The following is a 13966-nucleotide window of genomic DNA, read 5'->3' as shown; positions in this document are numbered from 1 at the left end:
CTTCTTTTTAATTCTAATTGTGCAGAGAAAGGTTTCTTAACACACTTTGTGAAAAAAATAACAAATAATGACCAGATAAAAACCTTTAAACAAGGCCTAAAACATGCTAAGAGATGCAAATAGACTGCCTAAAGTATAGTGTATTTGTAAATTATTTTAGATTTAATTTTGCAATGATAGTTACTTTCTAAAATGGCAAGTTTGTCTTTGGACTCTGATTCAGGTGGAAACTGTCAAACTGTCAATGGATATACTAGTCACATTTTGACTGTCGTGCCCAAGGCAGTGTCAAAGATACAGATACAATATAGCACCACTAATGATTTGGTCGTTAGTAGAACACAGGAAGACATGGTTTGTGCTTGCATGTGTATGCTCGTTGTGTATTTCTGTTAGCCTTTTTCACTTTTATAGAAATATACATGAAAATCAGGTTTATCAATTTAATACATTTCTACCAGTCTTTTCCCATATCAAATCAAACTCTTTGATCTACTCCCCTCTGATTACTTAGGGTATCTTTTACACTCTCAGAGACAGATTTTAATAAAGGATTCATGCAGAAGCAAATTACTTTCTAAAAGAAAAGAAAATGTCATCTATGTAAAAACTAAAAACACAGCATAGCTTTTTCTTGCATTTCTATATATCTTAGTTTTTCTACTCAGAGCCAAAACAAAGTGTTTTGGTGCTCGCCATCCGCTTTTATCCACTTTGCATACAAGGCCACCCAATAGGAAAATGAAATATTACTTAGGGCACAGGCATCATTGCAGAGTATGTCATCAGATCAAAAAGAAAGAGGAAAATAGGGAGAAGGCAGTTCTGATGAACTTATCTAGAGTTTTGCAATTAAAAAATGTTGGAAAGCTTTTTAAATTTCCATGCTCGTGTAAGTTTCGAATTAGATTTTGTTTTCACTTATTGTGTATTATGTGTAGCTGTTGGCAATGTAGTCATTCCCTGATTGGAACCAATGAGGTCTTAATCAGTTCCTGCCTCCATCTTTCAACATTCATGGTCATGACTAGGGATAGAGATCAAAACTGTTACAGACAATCATGGGAAGGATAACTGGAACTAGAATGAACTGAAATTCTTTAACATTCACATTAGCCCATTATTCATTACTATATCTGACCAAGATTTAGTTGGAGAGGGCCCACATTTTCCCAAAGAGGAGACCTATAAAGAAATATTTGGGGCTAGTTTGGACATGTATACCTTTAGAGCTACAGTGGAAACCATCAAATCTCTCTATTTACTACTTTAGTTACACATACCTTCTCGAGATTAGATGTTTTAAAATATTTTATTTAGATGTATTCACATATTGTACCCTTTATTTGAAAAGTACAATTCAATGCTTTTTGGTACATTCAGAGATTCAATAGGAAATTTATACCCTTTGGCTATCACCTCTCTATCAACCCATCGCTTTCAACCACTGATAGGCTTTCTCTCACTAAGATTTCTGTGTTATGGTCATTTTATAGGAAAGAAGTTATATAAAATATGGTCTTTTGTGACCGGCTTACTTCACTTAGTCTAATGTTTGCAGTGTGCCTCTATGTTGCAACATGTATCAGTACTATACTCTTTTTTAGGGCTGAGTAATAATTCATTGTATGGGTTACCACTTTTGATTATCCATTAGTTGATGGACATTCTCATAAATTCGCATTTTAAAATCTAAAATGTATTTTAGTTATTATGTATAATAATATGACTGCTGTAAGCATTCATGTACAGTTTTTGTTTTGACACTAGACTCAGATATTTTTGAACTATTAATTTGGGAATATTTTCATACTTTCACGCTCCCTTTAACAATCTTAATTCGAACTTATCATTGGCAGAGTTCCCCTTGTGGCTCAGTGGTTAACGAATCCGACTAGGAACCGTGAGGTTGCGAATTTGATCCCTGGCCTTGCTCAGTGGGTTAAGAATCCTCCATTGCTGTGAGCTGTGGTGTAGGTTGCAGACGCGGATCAGATCCTGCGTTGCTGTGGCTCTGGTGTAGGCCGGTGGCTACGGCTCCCATTAGACCCCAGCCTGGGAATCTCCATTTGCCATGGGAGCGGCCCTAGAAAAGGCAAGAAGACCAAAAAAAAAAAAAAAAAACCTTATCATTGGCATCTTCAACATCAATCTTCATCAGCAATGAAATCACTTTTTGGCTTAACGGTTTTCCAGATCACATCACTTTCACTTTATTCCAATTTTTTGGAACTAGAGAACTTGTAAAATCAAGGTATGATGATATCAGTGGAAATTTTATCCCAATCTACAAGAACTCTTTCATAAAATATTTGAACACTTTGTTTGCTGGTTTTCCCACTCTTGTAGAAAGTTCACATGTATGATCTCCAAGATCTAATCCTCATACTTGATTGCTATTGAAAGGAAATTTTCAATGTGTGTTTACAATGGCATCCAACATTTACAAGGGTGAGGTAAGACCATAAGAATACTTATTTTGTGTTAAATTCCTTTATTGCCTTTATTTCCCTGGTTTCATCCATTGATTTAAGAATACAAAGAGTGCTTTAAGATCATCCCTCTATAGCATATTTTTCCACTACATTTTGCATTTGCTATTTCTCTGGCCAGGATGCTTTTTCCCCAGACATCCACATGGCTGAATTCTCACTCATTGAATTGTCATTTTATTTTACAGAAATTATAATATCTAAAAGGGTAACCCCACTTGAGATTTCTTAAACATTTTTATTTCCACTGTATTTGTCTCCTTAGCATTTGTGATCATTTAGCACTGCTATGTTTTCTTCTTTATTTCAGTTCATTATTTATCTCTTCCACTAGATTATCAACTCTATGAGAAGCAGGGAATTCTGGACTGTGCTCGGGGCTGAAACTCAGCATCTGGAGCAAGGCCTTCCACTTAATAGGCACTCAATATTTGTGGAATGAGTAAATTAGGCATTGAGAAATTAGCCTACTACTCAAAACTAATTTAGAGAGCTCCCCATGATATGAGAAGCTTTGTCGAAAATCAAATATGTTGACTCCCTCTTCGATAATGAATAATCCAGAGCAAAAATATTCCTTTATAATTTGGCATATGTATTGTCTGTTAAAATATGTCACCTTATTTCACCTTTTGTTATCGTTAAATATTTGCCTCCAGAGATCAATATAAAAATGTGATGCTCAATGATTACAGAGTGAACAATGATATAACCACCTCCCTGTGAAGTAATAGAGCACTGCCCAGAAGCCATCCTTATGCTCTCTTTCAGTTATACACCTTCCCTCCCTGTTCAAAGATAATTACTCTCCCGTCATTTCTAGTAATAATTTCCTTGATTTCATGTATTTTTTTCAGTAAATAACATACTCTAAATATTATGATTATGCCTTTTTTAACAAGTGAAATAACAAATGCATTATTTTATATTTATCTTGTTGTATGTAGCTGTAATGCATTTATTTCCATTACAATATTATACTATACTGGGTAAATTTGCCACAATTTACTTTACTACTGATTGATATCTTTATATTGCTTCTAGTTTAGAACAGTTTTATAGACAGAACTGTTTTGAACCTTCTTTTACATGTGTTCTATGTATATATTTCAGTTGGGTATATTAGGTTGGCTATATTAGACACCCACCTTTTTATGGTTCAAGCTAATATCTAAGAGTGAAATTTCTAGTTATATGTATATGTATATATAATTCTCTGAAGAAGGTGTGCCAGCTGACCTGCAGTGTGTGAGAGTTCTAGGTGCTCCACATCCTTGCCAGCATTGCATATCCTCAGAATATTAAATTTTAGGCATTCTGCTGGCGTGATCATATCACACTGTGGTTTTGATTTGTATAACTCTGATAGCTAATGAGGCTAACACAATTTATATTTGAATATTAGGCATCTTTTATGAAGTGATTGTTCAAGCATTGATCTTTTTTTTTTCTGTTGTCTCTTTTCTTCCTAATTGATTTGTAGGCATTCTCTCTATATTTTGGATTTAAGCCATTTATGTGTAATATGTGTTGAAAATACATCCTCCCATTGAGGCTTAATTTCTCATCATATTAATCCTGAGCTTTACTACATCAATGATCCTAATACAAATACAGTTTTCTTTATGTTTCTGACTACTATAATCCTTTACAGTTTTCACCTGTGACAAATATTATGTTCTGAAAAGGTTATTTTCTCTTTCATAATTTAAGCTAAAATTTACCTGGAATTAACTTCTGTGTATGATATGAAGTGAGATCTTTTTTTTCCTATGTGGATTTCCAATGGAATCAGCAGCATTTATTGAAAGACTGTTCTAATCTCATGCGACAGTATCAACTCTTATAAATCAAGAATCAGTACATGGGTGAGGCTGTTTAAGGGATTTTTGTTTCATTGCTTTGTCTATGTTTACAGCAATATCGTTCTGTCTTAATTATTACAACTTTATAATAACATCTTGATAGTATAATGTCGTCCCACTTTGTCTTGTCCAGATTTTATTGGTAATTCTTGGTCCATGGCATTTCCATAGGCATTTATCATCAACTTGTCAAACAGAAGAAAAAAAAATTTTTTGTTTTTTTTTGTTTTTTGCCATTTCTTGGGCCACTCCCGTGGCGTATGGAGGTTCCCAGGCTAGGAGTCTAATCAGAGCTGTAGCTGCCAGCCTATGCCAGAGCCACAGCAAAGTGGGATCCGAGCCGCGTCTGCAACCTACACCACAGTTCATGGCAAGGCCGGATCCTTAACCCACTGAGCAAGGGCAGGGATCGAACACAACCTCATGGTTCCTAGTCGGATTCGTTAACCACTGCGCCACGACGGGAACTCCCCAGAAGAAAAATTTTAAAACTTCCACTCAATTTATTTAGATCATCTTTGTCTTCTGTCAATAATATGTTGTTTCATTTGTAGGGTTACTCATGGCTTTCATTAGATTTGTTCTTAGGTGGTTTGTTTTGCTGATGCTTTCATAAATGGTGGATTTCATAAGATTCATTTTCTGGTTGATTGTGTAGTACAACCAATACAGTTGATTTTATACACTGACCTCATTAATTCCAACATTTTTTAAAGTCAGGTTTTTTTGGACTTTGCATGTAGATTCATCTGCAAATAAATCTTTTCATTCCTTTGTTCCCAATCATTACTTGATTCTTCTTTTTTCTTGATTGATTATATCGGTTATAACATTTAGTGCAATACTGAACCAATATGCAATATTGAACCTTATGTCATTAAACATACATACTTATGTCATTAAATGTACTTGATCTCAGAGAAAAAGCTTGCAATATTTTATATTAAATATAATGTTGGATTTATTGTTAGTTTTTAAATTTCTTTTGTGACTTTTAAAATTAAGTTCTCTTCGGTTTGCTAAACATTTTACTAATAAAGAATGTTATTTTATTAAAATTTTCTGTATCTCATGTTAATTATGATAGGTTTATTTTTTCTGTTAGTGTATTGTATTAAAATGATTTTCAAATATTACACAAACATTGTATTCAAACCATAAGACTATTCATGGTACATTATTCTTTTTTAAATTGTTGAATTTTATTTGTTGATAATTTCTTTAGGATAGTTTCATCTGTGCTCATGAGTGATATTAATTTCCTTTCCCTTTAATGATCTTTCTCTGGTTTTGGTATCAAGATTATTTATACTGAACTTATAAAATGAATAAGGAAGTATTTGTTTCTCTTTCTAGGATTTGAAAGAATTTGTGCTAGATTAACATTATTTCTTCCAGAAATGTTTGCCAGAATTTCCTGTGCCTAGAATTTTATTTTTGTAATGTTTTAATTTATAAATTGTTTCTTTAATTATTATAGATATGTTTATATTTAAAATTTATACTTTTATACTTTTGTGGATTTGTCTAATCTCAATGTGTATGTTTATTGGCATAAATTTGTAATATATTTAATTATCTTAATAACTGCAGAAATGTAATATTGACTTTTCATTCCTGATATTAGTAGACCTCATCCTTTATGTCCTTTACCACTTTCTTGTGATATTTTATAATTTTGTCTATGATTTATAATGAACATTTTCTTAATTCTATTCTAGTTTACTAAGTCTCACTTTGTCTGTGTCAAATCTGCTGATAGTTACCTCCTGAGTACTTAATTTTGGGTATTCTTTCTTTTAATTCTCAAATATCTATTTTTTTTAATTTCCATTTTCCCCATAATTTTCATATTTCCTTTTGTTTCCTTGATCATAGCAAGCATAAAATCTCTATTGTGTACCTTTACTATCTGAAGTCTCAAATGAATCTGTTTCTATTATCTTTTATTTCTGTTGGTATTTATTCTTGCTATATGTTATTTGTGCTGATTTCTATTTATGTTATCTCCTAACTTTATATACTGTTTTTATAAAGTGTGTCCTGAACAATGAATGAAACAAATGTAGACATAGATTGAGGATATGTATAATGTTATTTTTCCCTTGATTAAAAAAATAATAATGTTTGTTTCCATAAGAAGCCCAGGGCCACAGTTAATCTGATTCCTCAATCCAATTTCCATTTTTAATTTGAAGGTGATCTACCATCCCTGTGAGAATTTATCTAGTTTCTGCTACCCTAAAGATTTAGTCCCTCAGAGTCACAATCCAAAGTGAGTAGAGTTTGAAAACAGACTCCTTTCCTTCTCCTCTGGACCCTGAACTCTGATACCTTGGGTGCATGAGCTATTTAGCAGTACTTCAAAATCTTTAGTATCTCAAATGAGTGGCTTAATGATCACAAAATATTCCAGGAAAAAAGAGCCCTAAGAATGGGCTCCTCCTCAGAGCCTCTACCATCTTATACATCCTGGTCTGGTAACAGTATTTGTTCTTCAATAGTTTCAAATAGGCATTTTTACATTTTGTCTAAGTTTTCTAGCTACCTTCATAAGGAATTTGGTCCAAATTACTTGGTGATTTATTACTACAAGCTAAAGTATAAACAATCTTTATAATAATAGAAAACAATATGCCTTTTCTTAATAAGGTAAAAGCTTATATGTCTTAGTTCAAAAGCTAAAATATTGAGAATTTACATTTTCTTTAGTAAGGTAAGTTGATTAAAAAAATAATGTTGCATATCATTAAATGATCAGAGTATGAGAAAGGGTAAAGGAAATTTTAATAAAGTATTAATGTCACTAAAACTGACTGATAAAATAGCTAATAGTAATTGTTGAAAGACATCGAAAACCATTTATTAACAATTGTGGTTCACTGGTGAAGATTGTGTGCACACGCACACAGAGATATATATAAATAAACTTGAAATATATATATATTCCTATTATATATCTCCCATTATTTGATTCCTAGTTAACAAGCAGATGCTGAAAAGTAATGAACTTACCATGCATACTATTGATAACATTTTGAGTGGGTTTTTTTGCCCTTTTTTGTTGTATCAGATAGCAAGCAATTTTCATTACTTCTATCAACCTATTTTCTCTTCTGTTTCTTAATAGCTGTGTAACCTATTAGAATGTATCTTTTTTTCTATAAAGCAAAGAAAATAATAATTCAATTAAAATGTAACTACCTTTGAAGTAAATGGCAAAAAAACCCAAACACATTACATGCTCATTCTTTGAAAGATATATTTCTAACAGACTTTAAAACAAAATTTCCCTTTCTTCCAGTGACCTCCAAATCCTCCCCAATACTACTAAAAACAAGCTTTACTTTTCAGCCTCTCAAGCAAAAACTCACCAAACTTAATGGAAAATAAAATTAAGGCAGGACTGAAATGAGGTAGAGTAAAATCTGGAAATCATGAGTTTAGCTATCTAGTGGCAACATTAGATAATTTGCTAAAGGCTAATTTAAACATATATGACTTGCCTAAGTTGACATAAACTTATAGGAAAAGGGGTTCCAAAGAAATTTGTGAGGCTGAGAGAACTTAGTTCATCTTTAAGCCTTTGATAGGGACCTATTTTCTCTTCTATTTCTTAATAGCTGTGTAACCTATTAGAATGCATCGTTTTTTCTATAAAGAAAATAATAATTCAACTTCTTGAGGTTGTTATGAAGATTGCTAAATACATATCAAAGCTTAGAACAATGAAGAGAACACTGAGGTTCAAGGGTTATATGTCATTATTGTCACCATCATCACAAAAAGTTAGACAACTTGAAGATTTTATCATGGCTCCAGAAAATCTGAGCGGGTCAGAAACATCAGAGTCTACTTTACATGAACATCACACAAAATTTACAACTCCAGAGAATATGGATAAGTCTCCTTCCTATTCATTGTGAAGAAGTCATTTTTGCGACCGCTACAAGCCTCTATTAAGACAGGCTAGACATGTTACACAGTTCCTTCCAATTGAAACTGCTGACTTCAGAAAGATGAAGTACTACAAATGCCATTTGTTGTGATTTTCTCCAGGTAACTTCACAAGCCACAGGAGTCTTGAAAGATGAAGGGAAACAATACTATACATATCCATACCCTGGCTATAAATACAACTGAGCGTCATATTATGAGTTAATGAATATGACTGAGTGAGGACCAAATGCCTTACAGATGAATTTTGGATCACATTTTCCTCAGAAATTAGGTGATCCCTATGTAAGTATGAATTTGAATTGATTTCCTTTTCTATATTTAGTAGCCTCCTTTTTGCTTCAGTGAGTGTCATCTGACTTATCTCAGGGACGCGACTTGTCCCCTTCAATAGACAAATGTTTTCCAGAAAGAGTCCGAGAGTAAATATGTTAAATTTTTCTGCCCATTTGGTCTCCATCTCAGCTACTCAAGTACAGGGTTAAAGCATGGAAGTAGCTACAGAAAATGTGTAAACAAGTGAATACGGCAACGTTACAATACACTTTATTTACAAAAACAGGTGGGGGGCTGGATTTGAGCCATGGGCCATAGTTGGCCAATCCCAGAAAAGGCACTGAAGGTTAAAGATTTTCTTGCATAACCTAGGGACTTCCTTGGTTTTAACATTGCTCTCATGTACAATTATGACTCGAGAAAAGGGACATACGTTTAGTCTATATAAAGTTATGCCTGTATCCCAGATACTTCTTCATTTCAGTTACCCATAGTTTGAAGTCTTCATGTGGCTTTCTGTCATGGCTAGCACTGTGAGATATTTATTATTTATTTATAGGATGCAATCTTGTGACAAAAGAAGGTATGCATTATTCAAACTTATAATAAGTTTTTTAAGTCTCTGGTATACAAAGATAACTTGAGTGTTTAAGTGTATTTGAAAAGAATTCTTTCTCTCACATTGTTATGCAGACATCCTTGAGCTGTAACAAATAGTTTGCACATCTGATTCTTTTGAGTATTTTCTCATCAACACTTTATGAAAAATACTCGGTTATTTTAAAGATAATTTGAAAACTACCAGACTACATATTGTAGGGACTACAGTTTGAATTTATCAGGACTCTAAAGCTGTCCTATAAAGAGGGAGATAAGGAAAGCACTAGAAAGCATTACTCTTTTATTCTTTCCTTCCTTTATTTTTTCTTTTTTAGAGGAAAGGATGGAGGAATTCTTAAAAAATTGAAATCATCCTTTCACCTTTAGATCTTGACTTTGTGATTTTGTTTTTCCTTTTTCTTGAAATATGTAATTTCATAGCATTTGATAGTACTCAAGTAGGTATGCTTTACTTAATGATTAGGATAAAGGACTGAAGCCAAAATCCTAAGCACATTTTAAATTTTGACATTGACTTCCCATCTGGACTGGAAAAAAATTGGCTTTCTCCTTAACTTGTATTTACCTATCTTGTTGCAGTATAGTGGAAATTAATTAATCAGTGTTAGTGAAACACTTGGAAGATGAGAATGTCTTATAAGTGCTAGATATCATTAAAGATGTCCCTGTTGGAATGAATGATTCCTGCCAAAATACTTTTAGAAAGAATATTGCCTTGCATTTAAAACCCTAATTTAATTTTCAGTAAAATGTTATTGCTTTTTTGTTAAATAGATTGAATAACTATAAAGTCTTTGATCAAATAAATGCTACCATGGATGGATTATTGTCACATTTTGTTTGGAACAAACACTAGATATTGATCTTAGCAATGTTTTATTCATATTAGAAATTATGTCAATACAAGCCATTTGGACAGATGGAGAGTCATATACTTAACTACAGAATTTAACTACCTGTCCTTGTTTTCTTAATTTTCCCAATTCATTAAAGCACCATTTTTATTAGTAAATCCCAGAATTAATGAGCTTGATGCTAGCTTACATCATTGGGCTTTCCAGTAATATTTTCTATATCACCTGCAGATTAGCCTTCTGGGCACACAAATTCATTCCTTTTCTCCCCTGTGTCTTTACATGAAACTTGCTTTGACACTACTAATAGCAGACCAGAATTTAATGATTTTCAAGTAAAATGCTACTGGTAAATATAACCGCATAGCTTTCCTCAAATTTGTGAATAGTGCTAAAATAAACATTAATATAATTAATGGAGTGTGGTTTTACTACCTTTCCTTCAGATAAATCCTGCCTCATATCTGTTTAATTGGTATGTTGCAGTGGCTTTCACTTCTTTTAATATGCAAACTAATAAAACAAATTCTCTAAGAACTATTTTTAGTTTGGGTTTTATGTTTGTTCAATCATCTGAAAATTAGTGGCTAAAATTGAGAATATACCCCCTCAACCTCTCCCCCTCACCCCCTAATAAAGAATATAGCATATAAATTGCTTCTTTGGGTCTGGTAGCATTCAGATGTGTAATACTGGTTTTCTAAATGCAGCCTTATCTCCTTCCGAGGCCCTGGCTAGAGGCACTTAATTCCTCTTCTTCAGCAACTATGTTCACACCCCAGATATCTTCTGGATTAGACTTTCACATTGCTGGCCACTATACCCCCACCTTAATCACCCGAGGGTGCAGACAACCAGGTACAAACCCTATGCCCCAAAGCCTTCTTAAATCATTCTAACCAGCCAATTCTAGACATGTTTACACTGATTTGCAATTTCTTCCCTTGAAAAGCATAGTAAAAGGGCTTAAATGTAGTTTCCCCCTTCCTCTGCCTTGCCATAAGCCCCAACAATTCCCTGTGTGCCATGTACCACCCCCAAGTGTGACCCATATGCTCTACCTTGTGAACTAGGAGTACGATGAACAAATTTTTCCATGGCAGTCAACTCCTTATCTATTAGCCTTATCATACCATAATAAAACCTATTTAAACGAGTTGGAATTTTGCTTCGCCTTTTTATTTCCCCCTTCTCCATCTTCCTTCCTCCCTCCCTTCTTTCCTAGCCCCTTCCTTCCCCCAAGCACAAGTAGACATCTCTACTGATATGAAGATGCTTCATCATAATTTGTACTTTATGACACATTTTAAAACTAAGAACAGAGTAGTAAAAGGAAAACCAAGCAATTTTGCACCATGAAGAATTCATCAGCCATTATTGCGGTACCAAGAATAGGGTCAAGTGAAAAGGATATTTTATCTGACAGTGGTGAGTGAAGCCACTTCAAGTGGATTCATGAACACTGTTGGTGACTTGTCTTTTATTTTTAGAGGTGTTTTCTGATGTCTCCCATGCCACCATGTTGCTGGCTTCCAACAACTGCATAGCTTGCCTCAAATGCACACAAAGGAACTGAAGCACAGAAAGGAACAATATTTGTGTCACTGTGATAAGCAAGTCTCATCCATAAAAAACTGGGGGAAGATCAGATGCCACCACTGTAAAAGGAATCTAACTTGTAGAGAAAGCATTCAACATTTTCTGCTTAGCTCCAATGCTTTCTTTCTCAGCAAAACTTTTCCTGACTTCTCAAATGAATAGACATTTTTGGCTTTGGAAAAAAGACACATATTAACATGCCATTTTTATCAGGTCATATCAAGGATGGCTTATCACTGTTGATGCTGAATTTGATCACCTGGCTGAAGTGGAGTTTGTCAGATTTCTTAACTGTAAATTTACTCTTCTCTCTGCCCCAACCAACAAACTTTCCAGACTGTATTCTTTGGAAGGAAGTCACCACACACAGCCATACTTTAGGAGTGGAAAGTTATGTTCCAACTCCTTGAGCGTGGAGTATCTATATAAATTGTTAGAATTCTTCTGCAAAGGAGATTTGTCTCTTTTCTCCCATTTAATTACTTATTTAATAATTTACATTAGTATGTTTATAGATATGTTTTTATCCTTTAGGTTATATTCTAAATTATGCTTTATTTTATTGCTTGGATAGTTCCAGCTTTGCCTATCAAATGTACTTTTAGTTGACTCTTCTGTCCCTTTAATATACCCCCATCATTGTATTTTATTCTGTTTGTCTGTTTTGTTTTTAGCACTGTCTTACTGTCTTGCACTACAAAATGCTCCAAGCTCATCTTGTATAATTTCTGCCCCAGTCCTAGATTCTGTCCTTTCTACATAAGCCCTAGTTCCGTTCATTGAAGAATGGTATTAGAAACAAAAATCTAGGTACTAGTGTGCTTATTGCTACTGAGGTGTCATTGCTTCTAAGCTTGACATAGCATTGAAATATATGTGAGTATACTAACTAGATTATATATACATATTTATAAATGTTTCCATATTTAACCCTCTGTAACTTTATTAACCTAAACATGAGTTCATGATGATGTCTCCAATTTTAATCCATTATTACCTGGATCACTCTAGACTTTTTCCTTTACTTACCTGTAAATTCCCACTTCAAAGGTGAGAAACCTGACTCCCACTATTTGCCATTCATTTACTTAATTGTTCTGTTCTAGGATTCATGGATATTAGCTTCAGAATTGTTAACTCAAATATCTGTGGAAATCAACTTTATTAACTAGAATACAGTACTTTTATGTATGGTTTATTTTTACTTTGATCTTATAGACTCTACTCATGTCCAAAGCTGTTTAGGTCAGCGCCTCTTCTATAGTCTTCAGTGAGACAGTTTCGTAGATTTGTAATACACTTTGATTTTTTTAAATCACATTCTGATTTCCATCCTGGAATCCCCTGAACAACTAAATTATTTTGTAAAAATTGTATACATGTCACTCTTTGTGCTATAAACTTCTATGGGTTTTGACTAATGCATAATGTCATATACACATAACTGTGCTATCACAGAGAATAGTTTTATTGTCCTAAAAATTCCCTTGTGCTTCACCTATTCAATGCACCCCCACATCTTGAATCCTTGGCAACTACTGACCTTTATATTATTATTCTAGCTGTACCTTTTTCAAAATGTCATAAAATTGAAATCATAACTTATAAACTTTTCAGACTGGCTTCTCTCAAAATCAATTAAAAATAAAAAATAAAATATTTTATTTACAGTATTTATTCCTTTCCAACGCTTTTTTTTTTCTTTTTATAGATCTGAGTTTGTGACACATAACATTTTCCTTCTACCTGAAAAACATCTTTTAACATTTCTTACAGAGCAAAATCTGTTAGAGATAAATTTCCTCCTCTTTTTTTCTTTCCTTTTTTTTTTTTGGTTTGATAAAGTCTTTACCCTTCACTTTTGAAGGATAATTGTGCCAAATATAGAACTTCAGATTCGTGGTTTATTTCTTTTAAGACTTTAAATATTTCATACTATAGTCATCGTCCATGCATGGTTCTGATGCAAAGTCCATTGCATTCTTACCCTCTGTAGAGAAAGTGTTCTCCTGCCCCTGTCATCCTTAGAAATTTTCTGTCTTTGGTTTTCTGCAATTTGAATAAAATATACCTAATTCAATGTTTTTCTGCTTGATGTTCTCTGAACTACCCTCGTCTGTGATTTGGTATCTTTTACTGATTTTTAAATATTCTTGAACGTCACTCCTTCAAATATTTCTTCTGCTTCATTCTCTCTGTTCTCTGGTATTCTAAATATGTACATATCAAGATCTTGAAGTTTTTCCAGCACTTCTTGAATTTCCATTCTGCTTTATTTTTTCATTATTTTTCCCCTTTCCAT

Source organism: Phacochoerus africanus, chromosome 1 (assembly GCF_016906955.1).
Source record: "Phacochoerus africanus isolate WHEZ1 chromosome 1, ROS_Pafr_v1, whole genome shotgun sequence".
In the NCBI taxonomy this organism is placed as follows: Eukaryota; Metazoa; Chordata; class Mammalia; order Artiodactyla; family Suidae; genus Phacochoerus; species Phacochoerus africanus.
The sequence above is the reverse complement of the archived record's forward strand: the minus strand, read 5'-3'. Positions refer to the sequence as shown.